General features: G+C 35.5%; 4 non-coding genes across 4 annotated transcripts; all 4 read left to right on the top strand.

Annotated features, from left to right (window-relative positions):
- Positions 1-2,733: 2,733 nt before the first annotated feature.
- Trnai-aau (transfer RNA isoleucine (anticodon AAU)) lies at positions 2,734-2,807 on the top strand. The gene has a single exon. It is a non-coding gene; the product is annotated as a tRNA-Ile (tRNA).
- Positions 2,808-6,834: 4,027 nt separating this feature from the next.
- On the top strand, positions 6,835-6,908 carry Trnai-aau (transfer RNA isoleucine (anticodon AAU)). The gene has a single exon. It is a non-coding gene; the product is annotated as a tRNA-Ile (tRNA).
- A 4,027-nt stretch (positions 6,909-10,935) lies between these two features.
- Trnai-aau (transfer RNA isoleucine (anticodon AAU)) lies at positions 10,936-11,009 on the top strand. Its single transcript has one exon. It is a non-coding gene; the product is annotated as a tRNA-Ile (tRNA).
- A 4,027-nt stretch (positions 11,010-15,036) lies between these two features.
- Positions 15,037-15,110, top strand: Trnai-aau (transfer RNA isoleucine (anticodon AAU)). Its single transcript has one exon. It is a non-coding gene; the product is annotated as a tRNA-Ile (tRNA).
- Positions 15,111-17,410: the final 2,300 nt, after the last annotated feature.

The following is a 17,410-nucleotide window of genomic DNA, read 5'->3' as shown; positions in this document are numbered from 1 at the left end:
GAGGGCTGGTGTTGATGTTTTAGTAGTGAGAGAGGTGAAAAATCAAGTGGCACATGAAATGTTTCATAAGGGTAGAATTTTACATTTAAATAGATCTTGATGAAGAGTGGTTGATTTCATCAATATTTATGCTACAAATCTTGTGCGAGTAAGGTATACCTTTTAATGAGATCAAACACATATTTGCATAACAATACTAGCGATAGCGCTATCTTGGTTGGTGAGTTCAATAACGCTTTATCTGGAATTGATCGACATAACAAAACCCTAACAGGGCTTTCTAAAATTAGTTATGATAGAAATACAAAACGACACACATTGTCGCATTTAACCTACTCGACACACTATTGACATTCAGTCCCAGACTATTTGGAATCAGGTCACAATTAGCACTTCGAGTTCAGTACCCACCATTGTAGTTCTAGCAGTTTTCGTCTATTTTCAGTACATTTTTTCCTCTCATTTTGGTGGGGATAGAAGAGTTATATATATGCATTTCTTGTAGGGATTTAAAGGTAATTGTTTATTCTGAAGAATATGAGTTCTAGGTGTGGTTTTCTCTTTGTATTTTGGCGACAGTGACTAGTGTGTTATAAGGCTTTGGTGATTTTCCTGAAGTGAAATTTGTGTTCTATTTACATGCTGCTCTGTTGACAGTCCAGCCTCTCAAACAAATGCAGGTCAACCTTTGACAAGAACTTCACCGTGATATCATCTTTGACGGTATCTTAAATTAACATATGATTGTATTGATTGTCACACAGTGGAAAGGTCAGTATTGAGAAACAAATGTAGTGAACATATAGCAAAATAAATTGTATTCTATGTCCACGTTGCTGTAAAGGACAAACTGTGCCTCAGCCAACAAAGGCGACACACTATTTGCATCCGGTTCCAGACTGTGCATCTAACTTATTTAGCATTGAACTCTATAACGCAAACCTGGCTATGGTTCCGAACTTTGACTGGATGCGCAACATCATTACCACTTCGGTGCGTCAAAATGAACAAATTTGGAAAACTATTAACTTACTTTTCTGTGCAAGATTAGTTTGGAAATGGGATTATTTGAATTAGGGGTTATGCGAATTATGATAAATTGAATATTTATGCTGGTTTTCACAAGCCATTGACCATCAAATATATGGTCTGCATATTTTAAAATATTATATTTCATTATTTTGACAACTATATTTTGTGAGAAAACACATACAAGCCTGGACGTTGTATAATAACATGTTTTGGCTTTTATAATTGTTTTGTTTTGTGCTTTTATAATCTAAATAAGAACGGTTGTCGTGAACACACCATTTCTTGACACTACAATACATTGGAGACATCTAGTAGCTGAAGAAGGCGTGAGCTGTCCATATATTCCTTTTTATTTGGTCTTCACCCTTGATGCGTTACAGTATGACAGTGGAGATCTGTTTTTAATCATTCCGAGTTAGGCTTGTCTCTTTTTCTTTCTTGACGATAAATTTACTCTTACTATTATTATTAATATTATCATTATTAAAACTGCTAGGTGTAGCAGTAGTTCACATGTTAGTTCCAGTAGTAGGTAATAATTTACTGGTCAATTTGAATCGATCAGGGCTTTAGGGCGGGATGCTAGATAGTAAATATGCTAGAGCTGAATTTGCATCAGATAACTCCTGAAAGCGTAGTCAACATGATAAAACCTTGCCTATTAGCTTCGTGATCTGTAGATTTCCCACCATGAGGCACACTAGTTTCTGGATACTGTAGGCATGTCTACTTCATTTGTTTCATAATTATCATCATGGTTGCCTGTCGTTTCGCCAAATATTACAGATTGCTTAGCGATTGCTACTATTATATTTCTTATCACGTTATACTTTATTGACGAGTGTGTCCTAAGTAAAATTGAACTTGATGAACTTTGGTAAATTATTATTTTAACTTACCATACTGCCAATGTTCATTTCCCAAGCAATTGGTAATATTAATGCACATTCATAAAAATCAGTATAGAGCATAGCAACTGTTTAACCTCAACAATTTTTGCTGAAATCATATTGTCAAACTGTATATTGAAGTGTCCAAGAGGATAGTAAGATATGTTTTCTTTTATAATTTCCGAATTATGCATTTTACATTGGTTCAATAGATTTTTATAATGATAACACACACGTTGACCATGCGAAGTTCGTGGCTTCGATCGCCCCTTTGGCCATACTTATTTTATTTTCTCATACGTCTCTTTCATTTCTATTCTGCAGCACAAATTTCAATTTCCATTTGTAAAGGCACAAAATCTGTACCTAGTTATCTCCTAAAACTATATTATTCAATTCTAAAAGCTGCGTTAGTCTGCTACCCAAAACCTGATTCAGTGGACCATCTAAGATATATATATGAGACCTGCAAGTGGAAGTGAGACATCCACGACTAACCAAGAGCCACCTTGGTATGTGTCTTATCTTCGTTCTCTCCAAAAGCTCGAGGAGTAATTTATGACTTTACTTAAAACAACACGCAATGTGTTAACGTTAGCACATTCGGCAATTATGAAAAGACCAATATTTGTTATAATATGGGAGTTATGCATTTTACATTATTTCCATATATTTTATACTATTAACATACACGTTGGCAATGCTTTTAGGTACCCTAATTGTGTGGTTCCTTTTGCTAATCATTCATTGTGTGAAAGTATGTACTCCATCTGTATTTCTAGATTGTGTAGGAGGATTTTGATTAGCAAGTGGCCGCATAGCTCAGTTGGTTAGAGCGTCGTGCTAATAACGCGAAGGTCGTGGGTTCGATCCCCCCTGTGGCCAATAGTTTTTATTTTCGTTACTATTTTCCTCTCTATTTCTTTATTTACCTTTATTTTTTTCTCCTTCTCTTTCATTTCTTATCTGGAGTAACGAAATAAAGTCTGTGCTATTATTTTTTAAAAGTTTAACAATTCATAATCAAAACTTTATGTTACCAAAATCATGATTCAATATACGTTATATTTGAGATCTAGAGGGTGAAGTGAAAGATCCACAATCAGCTGAAGCACACTTTGGTATGTGTCTTATCTTCGTTATAGCAGTGAGCACGAGGAGTAATTCATAAGTTTACCTTAAACCTAATATAGAAAGCTATCAGTTAGAACTTTAGGCAAACATGAAAATAAATAATAAACATATTTTGGGGTATTGCACAGTAATAAAGTACAGGTGTGTTCTCGGTGTCTAGATCCGAGCCAGCTTATGAAAAGGTGACTGGATTTTGTGTGCTATAAGTGTGGGGAGAAGGGCCATGTAGCTATGAATAGCAAACGGCAAAGATTTGACAGTTGTGGAAGGTTTTCTTTATGTGTCAATGAAGGATATGCGACAAATGCCACAAGGAAGCCCAAACATGTACATGTTACAGAGAGGACATTGTGGAAGTGAATCCGCAGATTGGTGATGCTAAGAGGGAGGAACAATCATTGGAGTTACAGCTTGCCGAAGATGATGAAGAAGACGTTGAGAATTAAATACAGGATAATTATAGTGAAGAAAGAGGGGAGGAAACTGTGGGAAGCAGAGTCGATAAGACCGAACAAGAAATAGAATCGGAGGAAGAACGAAACAACAGGCGTACTGTTAGTGATAGATCGGTGACGGATCCAGGAAGTGATGACAGTAGGATGGTAGTTGAAGTCGCTGTTGAAAGGCAAACGATGTTCAGAATTTTCAGGTAAACGGAAATGGAAATAACAGTACTGATATAGACACTTTCAAAGTCATACACAGTTGGAGAAGACGGTTTAATCCAGTACCTAGACTGAAAACGAATAGCATGCGTCTCAAATCCATTAAATAATTTCTAGTATTCATGGAAATGATAAAACATGCGACATAATTTAATACTTTAAACACACTAATCATTATAATGGCCTTATATATTGTATCTCTAATTGTAAACGGCATGCTAGATTTGAATAAGCGAAAGTCTGTTTTAGAAATATTTCTAAAATATAAGAGGCCATATTTTATTATTGCAAGAAGCCTTTTGGGATGATGAGTTTACTGAATGTATCAGAGAAAATGAGATTTGTAATGGTGACATATTTGATAGCAATGCCGTCATTAGGAGGGCTGGTGTTGATGTTTTAGTAGTGAGAGAGGTGAAAAATCAAGTGGCACATGAAATGTTTCATAAGGGTAGAATTTTACATTTAAATAGATCTTGATGAAGAGTGGTTGATTTCATCAATATTTATGCTACAAATCTTGTGCGAGTAAGGTATACCTTTTAATGAGATCAAACACATATTTGCATAACAATACTAGCGATAGCGCTATCTTGGTTGGTGAGTTCAATAACGCTTTATCTGGAATTGATCGACATAACAAAACCCTAACAGGGCTTTCTAAAATTAGTTATGATAGAAATACAAAACGACACACATTGTCGCATTTAACCTACTCGACACACTATTGACATTCAGTCCCAGACTATTTGGAATCAGGTCACAATTAGCACTTCGAGTTCAGTACCCACCATTGTAGTTCTAGCAGTTTTCGTCTATTTTCAGTACATTTTTTCCTCTCATTTTGGTGGGGATAGAAGAGTTATATATATGCATTTCTTGTAGGGATTTAAAGGTAATTGTTTATTCTGAAGAATATGAGTTCTAGGTGTGGTTTTCTCTTTGTATTTTGGCGACAGTGACTAGTGTGTTATAAGGCTTTGGTGATTTTCCTGAAGTGAAATTTGTGTTCTATTTACATGCTGCTCTGTTGACAGTCCAGCCTCTCAAACAAATGCAGGTCAACCTTTGACAAGAACTTCACCGTGATATCATCTTTGACGGTATCTTAAATTAACATATGATTGTATTGATTGTCACACAGTGGAAAGGTCAGTATTGAGAAACAAATGTAGTGAACATATAGCAAAATAAATTGTATTCTATGTCCACGTTGCTGTAAAGGACAAACTGTGCCTCAGCCAACAAAGGCGACACACTATTTGCATCCGGTTCCAGACTGTGCATCTAACCTATTTAGCATTGAACTCTATAACGCAAACCTGGCTATGGTTCCGAACTTTGACTGGATGCACAACATCATTACCACTTCGGTGCGTCAAAATGAACAAATTTGGAAAACTATTAACTTACTTTTCTGTGCAAGATTAGTTTGGAAATGGGATTATTTGAATTAGGGGTTATGCGAATTATGATAAATTGAATATTTATGCTGGTTTTCACAAGCCATTGACCATCAAATATATGGTCTGCATATTTTAAAATATTATATTTCATTATTTTGACAACTAAATTTTGTGAGAAAACACATACAAGCCTGGACGTTGTATAATAACATGTTTTGGCTTTTATAATTGTTTTGTTTTGTGCTTTTATAATCTAAATAAGAACGGTTGTCGTGAACACACCATTTCTTGACACTACAATACATTGGAGACATCTAGTAGCTGAAGAAGGCGTGAGCTGTCCATATATTCCTTTTTATTTGGTCTTCACCCTTGATGCGTTACAGTATGACAGTGGAGATCTGTTTTTAATCATTCCGAGTTAGGCTTGTCTCTTTTTCTTTCTTGACGATAAATTTACTCTTACTATTATTATTAATATTATCATTATTAAAACTGCTAGGTGTAGCAGTAGTTCATATGTTAGTTCCAGTAGTAGGTAATAATTTACTGGTCAATTTGAATCGATCAGGGCTTTAGGGCGGGATGCTAGATAGTAAATATGCTAGAGCTGAATTTGCATCAGATAACTCCTGAAAGCGTAGTCAACATGATAAAACCTTGCCTATTAGCTTCGTGATCTGTAGATTTCCCACCATGAGGCACACTAGTTTCTGGATACTGTAGGCATGTCTACTTCATTTGTTTCATAATTATCATCATGGTTGCCTGTCGTTTCGCCAAATATTACAGATTGCTTAGCGATTGCTACTATTATATTTCTTATCACGTTATACTTTATTGACGAGTGTGTCCTAAGTAAAATTGAACTTGATGAACTTTGGTAAATTATTATTTTAACTTACCATACTGCCAATGTTCATTTCCCAAGCAATTGGTAATATTAATGCACATTCATAAAAATCAGTATAGAGCATAGCAACTGTTTAACCTCAACAATTTTTGCTGAAATCATATTGTCAAACTGTATATTGAAGTGTCCAAGAGGATAGTAAGATATGTTTTCTTTTATAATTTCCGAATTATGCATTTTACATTGGTTCAATAGATTTTTATAATGATAACACACACGTTGACCATGCGAAGTTCGTGGCTTCGATCGCCCCTTTGGCCATACTTATTTTATTTTCTCATACGTCTCTTTCATTTCTATTCTGCAGCACAAATTTCAATTTCCATTTGTAAAGGCACAAAATCTGTACCTAGTTATCTCCTAAAACTATATTATTCAATTCTAAAAGCTGCGTTAGTCTGCTACCCAAAACCTGATTCAGTGGACCATCTAAGATATATATATGAGACCTGCAAGTGGAAGTGAGACATCCACGACTAACCAAGAGCCACCTTGGTATGTGTCTTATCTTCGTTCTCTCCAAAAGCTCGAGGAGTAATTTATGACTTTACTTAAAACAACACGCAATGTGTTAACGTTAGCACATTCGGCAATTATGAAAAGACCAATATTTGTTATAATATGGGAGTTATGCATTTTACATTATTTCCATATATTTTATACTATTAACATACACGTTGGCAATGCTTTTAGGTACCCTAATTGTGTGGTTCCTTTTGCTAATCATTCATTGTGTGAAAGTATGTACTCCATCTGTATTTCTAGATTGTGTAGGAGGATTTTGATTAGCAAGTGGCCGCATAGCTCAGTTGGTTAGAGCGTCGTGCTAATAACGCGAAGGTCGTGGGTTCGATCCCCCCTGTGGCCAATAGTTTTTATTTTCGTTACTATTTTCCTCTCTATTTCTTTATTTACCTTTATTTTTTTCTCCTTCTCTTTCATTTCTTATCTGGAGTAACGAAATAAAGTCTGTGCTATTATTTTTTAAAAGTTTAACAATTCATAATTAAAACTTTATGTTACCAAAATCATGATTCAATATACGTTATATTTGAGATCTAGAGGGTGAAGTGAAAGATCCACAATCAGCTGAAGCACACTTTGGTATGTGTCTTATCTTCGTTATAGCAGTGAGCACGAGGAGTAATTCATAAGTTTACCTTAAACCTAATATAGAAAGCTATCAGTTAGAACTTTAGGCAAACATGAAAATAAATAATAAACATATTTTGGGGTATTGCACAGTAATAAAGTACAGGTGTGTTCTCGGTGTCTAGATCCGAGCCAGCTTATGAAAAGGTGACTGGATTTTGTGTGCTATAAGTGTGGGGAGAAGGGCCATGTAGCTATGAATAGCAAACGGCAAAGATTTGACAGTTGTGGAAGGTTTTCTTTATGTGTCAATGAAGGATATGCGACAAATGCCACAAGGAAGCCCAAACATGTACATGTTACAGAGAGGACATTGTGGAAGTGAATCCGCAGATTGGTGATGCTAAGAGGGAGGAACAATCATTGGAGTTACAGCTTGCCGAAGATGATGAAGAAGACGTTGAGAATTAAATACAGGATAATTATAGTGAAGAAAGAGGGGAGGAAACTGTGGGAAGCAGAGTCGATAAGACCGAACAAGAAATAGAATCGGAGGAAGAACGAAACAACAGGCGTACTGTTAGTGATAGATCGGTGACGGATCCAGGAAGTGATGACAGTAGGATGGTAGTTGAAGTCGCTGTTGAAAGGCAAACGATGTTCAGAACTTTCAGGTAAACGGAAATGGAAATAACAGTACTGATATAGACACTTTCAAAGTCATACACAGTTGGAGAAGACGGTTTAATCCAGTACCTAGACTGAAAACGAATAGCATGCGTCTCAAATCCATTAAATAATTTCTAGTATTCATGGAAATGATAAAACATGCGACATAATTTAATACTTTAAACACACTAATCATTATAATGGCCTTATATATTGTATCTCTAATTGTAAACGGCATGCTAGATTTGAATAAGCGAAAGTCTGTTTTAGAAATATTTCTAAAATATAAGAGGCCATATTTTATTATTGCAAGAAGCCTTTTGGGATGATGAGTTTACTGAATGTATCAGAGAAAATGAGATTTGTAATGGTGACATATTTGATAGCAATGCCGTCATTAGGAGGGCTGGTGTTGATGTTTTAGTAGTGAGAGAGGTGAAAAATCAAGTGGCACATGAAATGTTTCATAAGGGTAGAATTTTACATTTAAATAGATCTTGATGAAGAGTGGTTGATTTCATCAATATTTATGCTACAAATCTTGTGCGAGTAAGGTATACCTTTTAATGAGATCAAACACATATTTGCATAACAATACTAGCGATAGCGCTATCTTGGTTGGTGAGTTCAATAACGCTTTATCTGGAATTGATCGACATAACAAAACCCTAACAGGGCTTTCTAAAATTAGTTATGATAGAAATACAAAACGACACACATTGTCGCATTTAACCTACTCGACACACTATTGACATTCAGTCCCAGACTATTTGGAATCAGGTCACAATTAGCACTTCGAGTTCAGTACCCACCATTGTAGTTCTAGCAGTTTTCGTCTATTTTCAGTACATTTTTTCCTCTCATTTTGGTGGGGATAGAAGAGTTATATATATGCATTTCTTGTAGGGATTTAAAGGTAATTGTTTATTCTGAAGAATATGAGTTCTAGGTGTGGTTTTCTCTTTGTATTTTGGCGACAGTGACTAGTGTGTTATAAGGCTTTGGTGATTTTCCTGAAGTGAAATTTGTGTTCTATTTACATGCTGCTCTGTTGACAGTCCAGCCTCTCAAACAAATGCAGGTCAACCTTTGACAAGAACTTCACCGTGATATCATCTTTGACGGTATCTTAAATTAACATATGATTGTATTGATTGTCACACAGTGGAAAGGTCAGTATTGAGAAACAAATGTAGTGAACATATAGCAAAATAAATTGTATTCTATGTCCACGTTGCTGTAAAGGACAAACTGTGCCTCAGCCAACAAAGGCGACACACTATTTGCATCCGGTTCCAGACTGTGCATCTAACTTATTTAGCATTGAACTCTATAACGCAAACCTGGCTATGGTTCCGAACTTTGACTGGATGCGCAACATCATTACCACTTCGGTGCGTCAAAATGAACAAATTTGGAAAACTATTAACTTACTTTTCTGTGCAAGATTAGTTTGGAAATGGGATTATTTGAATTAGGGGTTATGCGAATTATGATAAATTGAATATTTATGCTGGTTTTCACAAGCCATTGACCATCAAATATATGGTCTGCATATTTTAAAATATTATATTTCATTATTTTGACAACTAAATTTTGTGAGAAAACACATACAAGCCTGGACGTTGTATAATAACATGTTTTGGCTTTTATAATTGTTTTGTTTTGTGCTTTTATAATCTAAATAAGAACGGTTGTCGTGAACACACCATTTCTTGACACTACAATACATTGGAGACATCTAGTAGCTGAAGAAGGCGTGAGCTGTCCATATATTCCTTTTTATTTGGTCTTCACCCTTGATGCGTTACAGTATGACAGTGGAGATCTGTTTTTAATCATTCCGAGTTAGGCTTGTCTCTTTTTCTTTCTTGACGATAAATTTACTCTTACTATTATTATTAATATTATCATTATTAAAACTGCTAGGTGTAGCAGTAGTTCATATGTTAGTTCCAGTAGTAGGTAATAATTTACTGGTCAATTTGAATCGATCAGGGCTTTAGGGCGGGATGCTAGATAGTAAATATGCTAGAGCTGAATTTGCATCAGATAACTCCTGAAAGCGTAGTCAACATGATAAAACCTTGCCTATTAGCTTCGTGATCTGTAGATTTCCCACCATGAGGCACACTAGTTTCTGGATACTGTAGGCATGTCTACTTCATTTGTTTCATAATTATCATCATGGTTGCCTGTCGTTTCGCCAAATATTACAGATTGCTTAGCGATTGCTACTATTATATTTCTTATCACGTTATACTTTATTGACGAGTGTGTCCTAAGTAAAATTGAACTTGATGAACTTTGGTAAATTATTATTTTAACTTACCATACTGCCAATGTTCATTTCCCAAGCAATTGGTAATATTAATGCACATTCATAAAAATCAGTATAGAGCATAGCAACTGTTTAACCTCAACAATTTTTGCTGAAATCATATTGTCAAACTGTATATTGAAGTGTCCAAGAGGATAGTAAGATATGTTTTCTTTTATAATTTCCGAATTATGCATTTTACATTGGTTCAATAGATTTTTATAATGATAACACACACGTTGACCATGCGAAGTCCCTGGTTTCGATCGCCCCTTTGGCCATACTTATTTTATTTTCTCATACGTCTCTTTCATTTCTATTCTGCAGCACAAATTTCAATTTCCATTTGTAAAGGCACAAAATCTGTACCTAGTTATCTCCTAAAACTATATTATTCAATTCTAAAAGCTGCGTTAGTCTGCTACCCAAAACCTGATTCAGTGGACCATCTAAGATATATATATGAGACCTGCAAGTGGAAGTGAGACATCCACGACTAACCAAGAGCCACCTTGGTATGTGTCTTATCTTCGTTCTCTCCAAAAGCTCGAGGAGTAATTTATGACTTTACTTAAAACAACACGCAATGTGTTAACGTTAGCACATTCGGCAATTATGAAAAGACCAATATTTGTTATAATATGGGAGTTATGCATTTTACATTATTTCCATATATTTTATACTATTAACATACACGTTGGCAATGCTTTTAGGTACCCTAATTGTGTGGTTCCTTTTGCTAATCATTCATTGTGTGAAAGTATGTACTCCATCTGTATTTCTAGATTGTGTAGGAGGATTTTGATTAGCAAGTGGCCGCATAGCTCAGTTGGTTAGAGCGTCGTGCTAATAACGCGAAGGTCGTGGGTTCGATCCCCCCTGTGGCCAATAGTTTTTATTTTCGTTACTATTTTCCTCTCTATTTCTTTATTTACCTTTATTTTTTTCTCCTTCTCTTTCATTTCTTATCTGGAGTAACGAAATAAAGTCTGTGCTATTATTTTTTAAAAGTTTAACAATTCATAATTAAAAGTTTATGTTACCAAAATCATGATTCAATATACGTTATATTTGAGATCTAGAGGGTGAAGTGAAAGATCCACAATCAGCTGAAGCACACTTTGGTATGTGTCTTATCTTCGTTATAGCAGTGAGCACGAGGAGTAATTCATAAGTTTACCTTAAACCTAATATAGAAAGCTATCAGTTAGAACTTTAGGCAAACATGAAAATAAATAATAAACATATTTTGGGGTATTGCACAGTAATAAAGTACAGGTGTGTTCTCGGTGTCTAGATCCGAGCCAGCTTATGAAAAGGTGACTGGATTTTGTGTGCTATAAGTGTGGGGAGAAGGGCCATGTAGCTATGAATAGCAAACGGCAAAGATTTGACAGTTGTGGAAGGTTTTCTTTATGTGTCAATGAAGGATATGCGACAAATGCCACAAGGAAGCCCAAACATGTACATGTTACAGAGAGGACATTGTGGAAGTGAATCCGCAGATTGGTGATGCTAAGAGGGAGGAACAATCATTGGAGTTACAGCTTGCCGAAGATGATGAAGAAGACGTTGAGAATTAAATACAGGATAATTATAGTGAAGAAAGAGGGGAGGAAACTGTGGGAAGCAGAGTCGATAAGACCGAACAAGAAATAGAATCGGAGGAAGAACGAAACAACAGGCGTACTGTTAGTGATAGATCGGTGACGGATCCAGGAAGTGATGACAGTAGGATGGTAGTTGAAGTCGCTGTTGAAAGGCAAACGATGTTCAGAACTTTCAGGTAAACGGAAATGGAAATAACAGTACTGATATAGACACTTTCAAAGTCATACACAGTTGGAGAAGACGGTTTAATCCAGTACCTAGACTGAAAACGAATAGCATGCGTCTCAAATCCATTAAATAATTTCTAGTATTCATGGAAATGATAAAACATGCGACATAATTTAATACTTTAAACACACTAATCATTATAATGGCCTTATATATTGTATCTCTAATTGTAAACGGCATGCTAGATTTGAATAAGCGAAAGTCTGTTTTAGAAATATTTCTAAAATATAAGAGGCCATATTTTATTATTGCAAGAAGCCTTTTGGGATGATGAGTTTACTGAATGTATCAGAGAAAATGAGATTTGTAATGGTGACATATTTGATAGCAATGCCGTCATTAGGAGGGCTGGTGTTGATGTTTTAGTAGTGAGAGAGGTGAAAAATCAAGTGGCACATGAAATGTTTCATAAGGGTAGAATTTTACATTTAAATAGATCTTGATGAAGAGTGGTTGATTTCATCAATATTTATGCTACAAATCTTGTGCGAGTAAGGTATACCTTTTAATGAGATCAAACACATATTTGCATAACAATACTAGCGATAGCGCTATCTTGGTTGGTGAGTTCAATAACGCTTTATCTGGAATTGATCGACATAACAAAACCCTAACAGGGCTTTCTAAAATTAGTTATGATAGAAATACAAAACGACACACATTGTCGCATTTAACCTACTCGACACACTATTGACATTCAGTCCCAGACTATTTGGAATCAGGTCACAATTAGCACTTCGAGTTCAGTACCCACCATTGTAGTTCTAGCAGTTTTCGTCTATTTTCAGTACATTTTTTCCTCTCATTTTGGTGGGGATAGAAGAGTTATATATATGCATTTCTTGTAGGGATTTAAAGGTAATTGTTTATTCTGAAGAATATGAGTTCTAGGTGTGGTTTTCTCTTTGTATTTTGGCGACAGTGACTAGTGTGTTATAAGGCTTTGGTGATTTTCCTGAAGTGAAATTTGTGTTCTATTTACATGCTGCTCTGTTGACAGTCCAGCCTCTCAAACAAATGCAGGTCAACCTTTGACAAGAACTTCACCGTGATATCATCTTTGACGGTATCTTAAATTAACATATGATTGTATTGATTGTCACACAGTGGAAAGGTCAGTATTGAGAAACAAATGTAGTGAACATATAGCAAAATAAATTGTATTCTATGTCCACGTTGCTGTAAAGGACAAACTGTGCCTCAGCCAACAAAGGCGACACACTATTTGCATCCGGTTCCAGACTGTGCATCTAACTTATTTAGCATTGAACTCTATAACGCAAACCTGGCTATGGTTCCGAACTTTGACTGGATGCGCAACATCATTACCACTTCGGTGCGTCAAAATGAACAAATTTGGAAAACTATTAACTTACTTTTCTGTGCAAGATTAGTTTGGAAATGGGATTATTTGAATTAGGGGTTATGCGAATTATGATAAATTGAATATTTATGCTGGTTTTCACAAGCCATTGACCATCAAATATATGGTCTGCATATTTTAAAATATTATATTTCATTATTTTGACAACTAAATTTTGTGAGAAAACACATACAAGCCTGGACGTTGTATAATAACATGTTTTGGCTTTTATAATTGTTTTGTTTTGTGCTTTTATAATCTAAATAAGAACGGTTGTCGTGAACACACCATTTCTTGACACTACAATACATTGGAGACATCTAGTAGCTGAAGAAGGCGTGAGCTGTCCATATATTCCTTTTTATTTGGTCTTCACCCTTGATGCGTTACAGTATGACAGTGGAGATCTGTTTTTAATCATTCCGAGTTAGGCTTGTCTCTTTTTCTTTCTTGACGATAAATTTACTCTTACTATTATTATTAATATTATCATTATTAAAACTGCTAGGTGTAGCAGTAGTTCACATGTTAGTTCCAGTAGTAGGTAATAATTTACTGGTCAATTTGAATCGATCAGGGCTTTAGGGCGGGATGCTAGATAGTAAATATGCTAGAGCTGAATTTGCATCAGATAACTCCTGAAAGCGTAGTCAACATGATAAAACCTTGCCTATTAGCTTCGTGATCTGTAGATTTCCCACCATGAGGCACACTAGTTTCTGGATACTGTAGGCATGTCTACTTCATTTGTTTCATAATTATCATCATGGTTGCCTGTCGTTTCGCCAAATATTACAGATTGCTTAGCGATTGCTACTATTATATTTCTTATCACGTTATACTTTATTGACGAGTGTGTCCTAAGTAAAATTGAACTTGATGAACTTTGGTAAATTATTATTTTAACTTACCATACTGCCAATGTTCATTTCCCAAGCAATTGGTAATATTAATGCACATTCATAAAAATCAGTATAGAGCATAGCAACTGTTTAACCTCAACAATTTTTGCTGAAATCATATTGTCAAACTGTATATTGAAGTGTCCAAGAGGATAGTAAGATATGTTTTCTTTTATAATTTCCGAATTATGCATTTTACATTGGTTCAATAGATTTTTATAATGATAACACACACGTTGACCATGCGAAGTTCGTGGCTTCGATCGCCCCTTTGGCCATACTTATTTTATTTTCTCATACGTCTCTTTCATTTCTATTCTGCAGCACAAATTTCAATTTCCATTTGTAAAGGCACAAAATCTGTACCTAGTTATCTCCTAAAACTATATTATTCAATTCTAAAAGCTGCGTTAGTCTGCTACCCAAAACCTGATTCAGTGGACCATCTAAGATATATATATGAGACCTGCAAGTGGAAGTGAGACATCCACGACTAACCAAGAGCCACCTTGGTATGTGTCTTATCTTCGTTCTCTCCAAAAGCTCGAGGAGTAATTTATGACTTTACTTAAAACAACACGCAATGTGTTAACGTTAGCACATTCGGCAATTATGAAAAGACCAATATTTGTTATAATATGGGAGTTATGCATTTTACATTATTTCCATATATTTTATACTATTAACATACACGTTGGCAATGCTTTTAGGTACCCTAATTGTGTGGTTCCTTTTGCTAATCATTCATTGTGTGAAAGTATGTACTCCATCTGTATTTCTAGATTGTGTAGGAGGATTTTGATTAGCAAGTGGCCGCATAGCTCAGTTGGTTAGAGCGTCGTGCTAATAACGCGAAGGTCGTGGGTTCGATCCCCCCTGTGGCCAATAGTTTTTATTTTCGTTACTATTTTCCTCTCTATTTCTTTATTTACCTTTATTTTTTTCTCCTTCTCTTTCATTTCTTATCTGGAGTAACGAAATAAAGTCTGTGCTATTATTTTTTAAAAGTTTAACAATTCATAATCAAAACTTTATGTTACCAAAATCATGATTCAATATACGTTATATTTGAGATCTAGAGGGTGAAGTGAAAGATCCACAATCAGCTGAAGCACACTTTGGTATGTGTCTTATCTTCGTTATAGCAGTGAGCACGAGGAGTAATTCATAAGTTTACCTTAAACCTAATATAGAAAGCTATCAGTTAGAACTTTAGGCAAACATGAAAATAAATAATAAACATATTTTGGGGTATTGCACAGTAATAAAGTACAGGTGTGTTCTCGGTGTCTAGATCCGAGCCAGCTTATGAAAAGGTGACTGGATTTTGTGTGCTATAAGTGTGGGGAGAAGGGCCATGTAGCTATGAATAGCAAACGGCAAAGATTTGACAGTTGTGGAAGGTTTTCTTTATGTGTCAATGAAGGATATGCGACAAATGCCACAAGGAAGCCCAAACATGTACATGTTACAGAGAGGACATTGTGGAAGTGAATCCGCAGATTGGTGATGCTAAGAGGGAGGAACAATCATTGGAGTTACAGCTTGCCGAAGATGATGAAGAAGACGTTGAGAATTAAATACAGGATAATTATAGTGAAGAAAGAGGGGAGGAAACTGTGGGAAGCAGAGTCGATAAGACCGAACAAGAAATAGAATCGGAGGAAGAACGAAACAACAGGCGTACTGTTAGTGATAGATCGGTGACGGATCCAGGAAGTGATGACAGTAGGATGGTAGTTGAAGTCGCTGTTGAAAGGCAAACGATGTTCAGAATTTTCAGGTAAACGGAAATGGAAATAACAGTACTGATATAGACACTTTCAAAGTCATACACAGTTGGAGAAGACGGTTTAATCCAGTACCTAGACTGAAAACGAATAGCATGCGTCTCAAATCCATTAAATAATTTCTAGTATTCATGGAAATGATAAAACATGCGACATAATTTAATACTTTAAACACACTAATCATTATAATGGCCTTATATATTGTATCTCTAATTGTAAACGGCATGCTAGATTTGAATAAGCGAAAGTCTGTTTTAGAAATATTTCTAAAATATAAGAGGCCATATTTTATTATTGCAAGAAGCCTTTTGGGATGATGAGTTTACTGAATGTATCAGAGAAAATGAGATTTGTAATGGTGACATATTTGATAGCAATGCCGTCATTAGGAGGGCTGGTGTTGATGTTTTAGTAGTGAGAGAGGTGAAAAATCAAGTGGCACATGAAATGTTTCATAAGGGTAGAATTTTACATTTAAATAGATCTTGATGAAGAGTGGTTGATTTCATCAATATTTATGCTACAAATCTTGTGCGAGTAAGGTATACCTTTTAATGAGATCAAACACATATTTGCATAACAATACTAGCGATAGCGCTATCTTGGTTGGTGAGTTCAATAACGCTTTATCTGGAATTGATCGACATAACAAAACCCTAACAGGGCTTTCTAAAATTAGTTATGATAGAAATACAAAACGACACACATTGTCGCATTTAACCTACTCGACACACTATTGACATTCAGTCCCAGACTATTTGGAATCAGGTCACAATTAGCACTTCGAGTTCAGTACCCACCATTGTAGTTCTAGCAGTTTTCGTCTATTTTCAGTACATTTTTTCCTCTCATTTTGGTGGGGATAGAAGAGTTATATATATGCATTTCTTGTAGGGATTTAAAGGTAATTGTTTATTCTGAAGAATATGAGTTCTAGGTGTGGTTTTCTCTTTGTATTTTGGCGACAGTGACTAGTGTGTTATAAGGCTTTGGTGATTTTCCTGAAGTGAAATTTGTGTTCTATTTACATGCTGCTCTGTTGACAGTCCAGCCTCTCAAACAAATGCAGGTCAACCTTTGACAAGAACTTCACCGTGATATCATCTTTGACGGTATCTTAAATTAACATATGATTGTATTGATTGTCACACAGTGGAAAGGTCAGTATTGAGAAACAAATGTAGTGAACATATAGCAAAATAAATTGTATTCTATGTCCACGTTGCTGTAAAGGACAAACTGTGCCTCAGCCAACAAAGGCGACACACTATTTGCATCCGGTTCCAGACTGTGCATCTAACCTATTTAGCATTGAACTCTATAACGCAAACCTGGCTATGGTTCCGAACTTTGACTGGATGCGCAACATCATTACCACTTCGGTGCGTCAAAATG

This window comes from Sinohyriopsis cumingii, unplaced genomic scaffold, assembly GCF_028554795.1.
Source record: "Sinohyriopsis cumingii isolate HCF-2022 unplaced genomic scaffold, ASM2855479v2 utg003265l, whole genome shotgun sequence".
In the NCBI taxonomy this organism is placed as follows: domain Eukaryota; kingdom Metazoa; phylum Mollusca; class Bivalvia; order Unionida; family Unionidae; genus Sinohyriopsis; species Sinohyriopsis cumingii.
This window is presented reverse-complemented; position numbering and strand designations above follow the sequence as displayed.